The sequence below is a fragment of the Balaenoptera acutorostrata genome, chromosome 1 (genome assembly GCF_949987535.1).
Source record: "Balaenoptera acutorostrata chromosome 1, mBalAcu1.1, whole genome shotgun sequence".
Taxonomy (NCBI): domain Eukaryota; kingdom Metazoa; phylum Chordata; class Mammalia; order Artiodactyla; family Balaenopteridae; genus Balaenoptera; species Balaenoptera acutorostrata.
Window position 1 is genome coordinate 127,986,838 of NC_080064.1, and position 7,848 is coordinate 127,994,685.

Sequence of the window (7,848 nt, forward strand, 5' to 3'; positions counted from 1 at the left end):
ACCTCAGGAGAGGTTTCACTGTGATGTTATTTTGAGGTCTTCAGCACATGGTGGAAGGTGACGCCTTAGAGCTGATGAAATGGCCCAGGAAGAGCATCCCCGATTCGGCACAGGACATCATGGAGTTCTGATGGAGCGCAGTAGGAACTGTTCATACTGCTATAGCACATTACCAGAGACTTGGTGGTGTAAACAACAGACAGTTATTTCTCATAGTCTGGAGGCTGGGAAGTCCAGGATCAAGGTGCTGGCAGACTCCGTGTCTGGTTTGCAGATGGCTGTCTTCTCTTGTATCCTCAGGTAGCAGAGAGCAGAGAACAAGATCAAGATTTCGCATAGCTCTTCTTATAGGGGCACTGATCCCATTCATAGGGCTCCACCCTCCTAACCTAATCGCCTCCCAGAGGTCCCACCTGCTAACACCACATTGGTGAGCAGCAGTCAATCACTGGTCTCCTACTGCTCTACAGCTCACTGCTCAGGACTTCTCTTTCCCCACGGCTTGTGCTTCCTCTTAGCTTTCACAGCCTTGTGACACATATGCCTTCATGTTAACTCCTACGATTGTTCCTTTGTGTCTTGTAACTTCTCCTCCCTACTGAATAATGACTTGCTCTCTGAATCTTTAGTTCAAACTTTGAGAGGGTGGTCTCAGCAATTCAACTTATATCCATGTCTCTGAGAGGCGGTGTCCTCTGTGGCTTGGCTGCCGGAGGCCTCTGGTCTAATCAGCTGTGGCCAAGGAGGCCAGGTCACATGGTACCAGAGGGGCACCCAGTTTAGAAGAACTGTTTTGGAGAAGGGCTGTGGGCATGGGAGGTTTTTCGAGGCTTAGCCTACACAGAAATTCTCAGTGAGGACTACAAAGTTTCTAGCCTGGGTCACTACACTACAAGAGTGATGTGAGTGCAGAGAAATGAAGAACAAAAGATTAGGAGCAAGTTGGTTTGGTGGATGGAGAAGTCTGAGGTGTGTGTAAGAGAGACATTCACACAGAGGGGGAGATCCAGAGGAAGTTAGAGATTCAGGCCTGGAATTCAGGACAGGTCAGCCGTGGGGAAGAGGGTTTAGGGGTGAGCACCAAATGGTCACGGAAGTCTCCAGAATGGGGTGCCCTGGATGGGGGAAGATAAATTGAGTCACCTCTGGGGATAGGAAGGCTAGGGAGGTGCTGGCTGATTCTACATCCTTCTTTGTAGGAGGCCAGAGAGCTCCTCCCACAATTTCCCAAGAATTTATTATATCAGTTGGTGAATGGCTTCCCACTTCTCTCTCTCTGACCCTCAGAGCAATATTTTCTGGCCCTTTCTCAAGGTACCAGAACTTTGGGAGCCTGAACCTGGCAATGCCCATTGCACCTCACAAATCAGCTTGAGGCAAATACTGCAGTAATGCTCACATATTACAGGTTCCCCTCTCCATGTCTGGTATCTCTTAATTAGGAAATTGACACACATATGGTGTTCTAGGCTAGCATCTCAGGAGAATTCATAAGTAGTAAATCCTAAATTGGGAAAAGTCATACAACTTTGCAAATGAGTTTGAACTCTTTTCTCCCCCCTTCCTCTAGCTGGTTCCTTTCCTAAGAGGATAAAATTATCAGTGAAGTCAATAAAATCTGGATTTTTTGCAAACTCATCCATAAACTGTTACCCAACGATGTTGAATGGCTACTAGCACTTATTGAGCAATGCACACTCATGGTTAGGCAAGCACCTTCGTTTTCTCATCTCAGCAGCCCAGGAAGGATGACTGTTGGTAGCCAGTTATGGCCCTAGTTTAAAGGCAGAACCACTGGGCACAAGCCACCTACTCTCATGAGACCACTCAGGCAGCCATTCTCAGATGCAGGGGCTTGCTGAAAGCGGGGACAGGGCTGGGATGATCAGTGCTTCTCAATCAGAGAGTCTGGAGAGGCTGGGACAGGTGTAGAGAGAGAGAGGACAGGACTGTAGAATCTCTCTTTCTCTCTTCCCTGCACTTACTATCCCAAATATACAGCAGATCTCTCTTCTACCTCTAGGAAGCTTCCATTAATCTATATCTTTTTAAAAAAACAGTTTGAATTTAACCTGGAATATGGACAATCTGTAGCTGTATCTGCCAGGTTAGGCTGGATTATGCTGTGATAATAAACGCTAAAACCTCAAGAGCTTATAACCACAAAGATTTATTTCTGCCTCAAGCATTATCACATCTATCTTGGATCAGCTGTGGTTGAGCTCTATGCTGCCTTTACTCTAGGATCCAAATTGATGAAGCACCCCTTATCTGGAACACAGCTGGTGTCATGACAGAGAGAAGAGAGAACTTGGCAACCACTAGCTGGTTCTTTATGTTTCCACATTGTGGGAGACAACCCACATTACTTACATTCATTGTATTAGCTACTTATTGCTGCATAACAAATCACTTCAAAACATAGTGCCTTAAAACAATAATCACTTATTTTCTCACAGTTTCTGTGGGTCAGGAATTCAGGCTGTATGGTTTTCTCAAGGTTTCTCATGAGACTGTAGCTGACACAGCATCACCTGAAGGCTTGTCTGGGGCTGGAGGATCCACTTCCAAGGTGACTCACTCACAAAGATGGCAAGTTGGTGCTGGCTATTGTCTGGACTTCAGTCTTCTCCACATGCATCTCTTCATGGACTGCTTTAGTGTCCTCACAGTATAGTGGATGACCTTTCACAGACCTAGTGATCCCATAGAGGAAGGCAGAAGCAACCATGCCTTGTATAACCTAGCCTTTGAAATCATACATCATCACTTCTGCTTATTCTATTGATCACAAAGGCTGGCCCTGACTCAGTGTAGAAGGGGATTACACAAGGGCATGGATACCAGGAGCGAGCATCACTAGGGGTCATTTGGCTACCTCACTCACATTTCTTTGGCCAAAGTAAGTCTTGTGGCCAAGCCTGATGATGCATAGCCCTCCTATGGGGAGGGAACTGAAATATTTAACAAGCTGAAATACCATCTACCATGGTGACTTATAGACTAAGTTTCTCTCTCTCTCTCTCTCTAACACATCACTAACCCAAGGAGCTTTTTCCTGCTGCTGATTCTCAAAGTTCTTGCCTCTACCAACAACACAGCCAAATCCTGCTCAATTTTCCTCAGTGGGCTTAGGGACCACTTCCAGGAGAGCCATGGATATGTAAAACAAAAAACTCCTCAGTGGAATGAAGAAGCCTAGAGATCACTGGCATGATGATTCTCAGGTCTCTTCCTGTAAGCCAAAGCTTTGGGAAGGTGTGCTAATGCTAGCTAGCTCTGTGTAGAACCATTGGGAAATGATAGTAGAGCCTCAAGTTAGAGCTTGGGGAGCTAGAAGTAGACCAAGTCAGACTCCCATACAATGTCTAGGAGCAGCAAGGCAGGGCACTCAGGGTTCAGAGAAGGAAAAAGCAGCAAATCAAACACAAGATAAACAGAAAAGTGGAACCAGGACTCATGGCCTTGAAGGCCATGGTAAGTGCAATTATCATGTGTCACATCAGGAAGTCAGGAGTCAAGGGGGCCAAGGACCAGATTCACAGCACCGAAGAGACCTTGGTTTAAGGTAAATTCCTGTCTCAGATCTTAGGATAGTATTGTCCTTGACCTTATCTTCTAGACATTCACATTCAGTATGGCCTAATCATATTTAACAAAACCAAGGCTGTGATTTCTACAGTTGTGATTACAATATTGATTTATGTAACTGTTGTTACAATTCAAAGCTCTGTCTATCATGGATGCTCAATAAATGTTTATTGACTGCTAACTATTACCATCAATTTTCAAACAAAATACATTGGAAAATGTAACTGTTCAGCATTATCAGGGGTCTAGGTCCTGAGTTTTGAGTTTCCCTCAGCAACCAATTTTAATGACCTCACCAATGAAAGGAAATTTGGGAGGCAGATTAGAGATGGCTGCAAATTTTTTACACTCTTTCTGTTGAGAAATGGGGTTTATTTACTCTGCCATTTGAATCAGGGAAGGCCTAGCTGCTTTGATCAACAGGTATGGTGGAAGTGACACTATGTCAGTTTGGGTCTGGCACAGGACTGACAGCTTCTGCAGTGGTCTTCGAGTGCCCTGAGCTGCCATGTCTGATTACCCTACTGGAGAGACCATGTGGAGAGGCCTGAGAGGACATGGAGAGGAAGAGAGGCCTAGCCGAACCCCCTCTTCCAACAGTCCCCACCAAGCTGCCAGGGGAGTGACAAAGCTGTCCTGGATCCTATAGAACAGCCTAGCTGATACCTGAATCCTACCAAGTGACCTCTTTTAATCACATGGAACAGAAACCCACCTGAGCCCTCCTAGACTTCTTGGCCTACAAAATCATGAGATATAATTAAATGGTGTTACTTATTTTTTTTAAGTGAAGTGAAATTCACATAACATGAAATTAACCACTTTAAAGTGTATTATTCAGTGGCATTTATCACACTCACAATATTGTGCAACCATCATCTTTATCCAGTTCCAAAACGTTTTCATCGCCCCAAAAGGAAACCCTATGTGTATTAAGCACATAGGCCCCATTCCCCCCTGCTCCCAGCCCCTGATTATCACTCATTTCCTTTCTCTCTCTATGGATTTACCTATTCTGGATATTTCATATAAATGGAATCATACAATATATGACCTTTTGTGTCTGGCTTCTTTCACTTAACATGTTTTTGAGGTTCCCCCCATGTTGTAGCATGTATCAGTACTTCAATAGATGTGTTTTTAGCTTTAACTTTGGGGGTTATTTTTTACACAGCAGTAGATTCCCAGAACACTTGGTTTGAGACTGAAAGCTACAGATCTTTTACCAAAAGTTTCCTGATTTGAAGCCCCAGAGCTGAGGCTCCTTATGAAACCTCCTATACATGAGTGCACTTAGCTTATATTTCCATTTCACTCTCTCCTTTCAAAAGTAATATAAAGCAGCAAGGAGAAATATGGGGGTGGGAGGTGGTCTTCCCTGCCTACATAATAATAGCTTCAAAGAAATAAACAGATCTGAAGAAGGAACCCTGCCTTGACTGAACTCATAGACTCCAAGTATGCGTATGAGAAAACACATGCTTATTTAGGTACTGGAAATCTTACTAGCATATCAAGCTCTTACCATTTATGAGGCACTTTGAGTGCTTTAAATGAGAGGCCTGCAATTACTAAGTATCCTTACTATTATTAGCCCCAAGATCTGAGGGTCCACCCACAGATCTGGCCACTTAGGTCCCCTTATGAAGAAGCTGCAGAGAAGGCTGTTTCAGCGGTAATGTTCAACTACTTAGCCCCGTGTAATTGAAGGAAATTAGAGGAGACAGTTACAGGCTGGGTGAGTGTAATTCCCACATGGGATTTAACCAAGAGGTTCCAGGATCTCCTCCTCTCAACCTACTCCTCAACTCAAGAGAGGATGAGAGAGCAATATGGAAAACTTTTGCACTATTACGTAAGATAACTTGGAAGCTGGCATCTCCTTGAGATCCTTTTTAAATAGCTAAGCAACTGCTGTCCACCCTGGCACTCTTTATCACTGATGAATTTAACAGAAACTTAAGAAAAACTGTAGTTTATTATAAGGAAACAAGGGTGCCTTACAGAACCCAGGCTTCAGAAGCAATGGACTGGAATAAAAAACTAGAAGACTGTCAGGAACCAGGGTATCTTTCTACCACATTAAAAAAAAAAATCTCTGTTTTTGTCATTACCACCCTATTTTCCCTGCCACTTGGCTATCTCCGCTTCTCTGGACACGTGGGCTGAACATAGCAGCCTTGACCCCTGCTCTACCACACTTCTCTGTCCTCCTTTCCAACAGTCTGCTAGAACAGGCAGAGGTTGCCAGCTGGTGTTCTATAGCAGATATATCCTGCAAATGGGTGTGCTTTGGACAACACAATTTTTTTAATGCAAAATAATTTCAACATTCTTAAATTGTGAGATTTCATATAAAAATCTGAATGTTGGACTCCTTCTGTAAACATCAGACAACCTAGCAAACTGGGTTTACATGTGGCAACAGTTGGCTGGAGTTGAATAATAGCCATCCTTTTGTACGGAGCATGTGCTCTCCAACCTGTCTCAGTTCTCACCTCTCCCTATTGTATTTGTCTCCAGTAGTGGGAGCTGCTCTAACAAGAACACCATAGACTGGGTGGCTTCAACCACAAACACATTTCTCACAGTTGTAGAGGCTCGAAAGTCCAATATCTGGGTGCCAGCATGGGTGAGTTCTGGTTAGTCCTCTTCCTGGTTTCCTCACATAACGAAGAGAGAGAGAGAGAGAGAGAGAGAGAGAGAGAAAGAGAGAGAAAGGTTTCTCTCGTCTCTTCTTATAAGGGCACTAATCCCATTTATAGGAGCTCCACCCCCATGATCTAATTACCTCCCGAAGTTCCATCACCAAATGCCATCACATTAGGGATTAGGGTTTCAACATATAAAGTTTAGGGGGACACAAACATTCAATCCATAGCAAGATACCTGACCCCAACATCATGGGACATGTGCTATCTACCATAGAAATTGTGCTGTTGGTTTCTTTACACCTGACCAGCATCACTCATTATGTTACCTGCTTGGCCCTTACAGGCCTTTGCGTTAGCAACCCCACTGAATTTTCTAAGTGCACATTCTAAGCTCCCAGAGGAAGAATTAGATTGACCCAGCTGTGATCACATATCTGCCCCTGGTCCAAGCAGTTTGGCTACAGCAGGAGTCACATGGCTCCAGAATCACTCAGCAGGACCTGTGGGAGCAGAAATTCTGAGAAGGGGTTAAAGGCAAGTTCTCCAAGACAGTATGAGGTGGGAGGAAATGATTGACGGCTCTTGTATACAGGATTCATGCTCTTATCCTTCCATGTTTTATCTGGCTTCCCTTATGACCAGGGCACAGACACTTGCAAGAGTGTTGACAGAATTTATGTGTTCAGTCGGAGTTGGCAGACAGTGCAGAGGTCTGGGTGGGTTTGTTTTGTTTTAGTAAATGTTACAGTATGAGCTCCACAAGAGCAGGGGTTTTGTCTGCTTGGTTTTCTGATTTATTCCAAGCACCTATTACAGTGCCTGACCCACACATGTTATCTATACACATGTGTGCACACAGGGCCCAATGAGCTGAACCCTGTCACAGGCTGGAGAGCTACGATTCTTTGCTGGGAGTGCCCTTGGAATTACTTGGATAGCCTTTAAAAGTATAGACTTCACATCTTAGACCTCCTGAAATAAACTTTCCAGAGATAGGCAGGGCCAAGGAATCTACGGTTTTGAAAAAGTATCCCAGTGGATTCTGATGAGCAGGGGGTTATTTAAGAAACCAACCAAAAAAAAAAAAAAAACAACCCTGTAAGATCTTTTCCAAGGTCTCAAATTCTTTTCTAAATTTCTCTAAGATAACTAAAGAAACATAGGAAGGGAGATAAGTGGAGGAAATAGGGATAAACAGAAAAATTGGAAAAAAAGGAAATAGAGAAAAATTTTGAGGCTTTTCAAGCAAGCATTTCTATCTAACTCTGTTTAGTTAGCACAAGCTAAATTAGCACAAGTTGGAAATTAAATATCTCTGAGAACAATTTCTACTATTTATATTGTGAAAAATCAAGCAGCCACTCTATAATTTGTAAAAGTTTGACTTTCAAGTGAATGTTTTCTTCTAATAGTTGTCTAAGAATGTCTAATTGGTCAACATTATGTGTTGAGTTTTCCCTTGAACAAAATTTGTATAGAAGGTATAAAACTTTAAATAAAGTATGAATAGATATTAAGCTTAAAAATAAATCAGCCCTAAGTCAATCTTCTGAGGTCTGTACAGAAGCCTAGAAGGTTTGCCCAGTGTCAGCGGCAGGGTGTT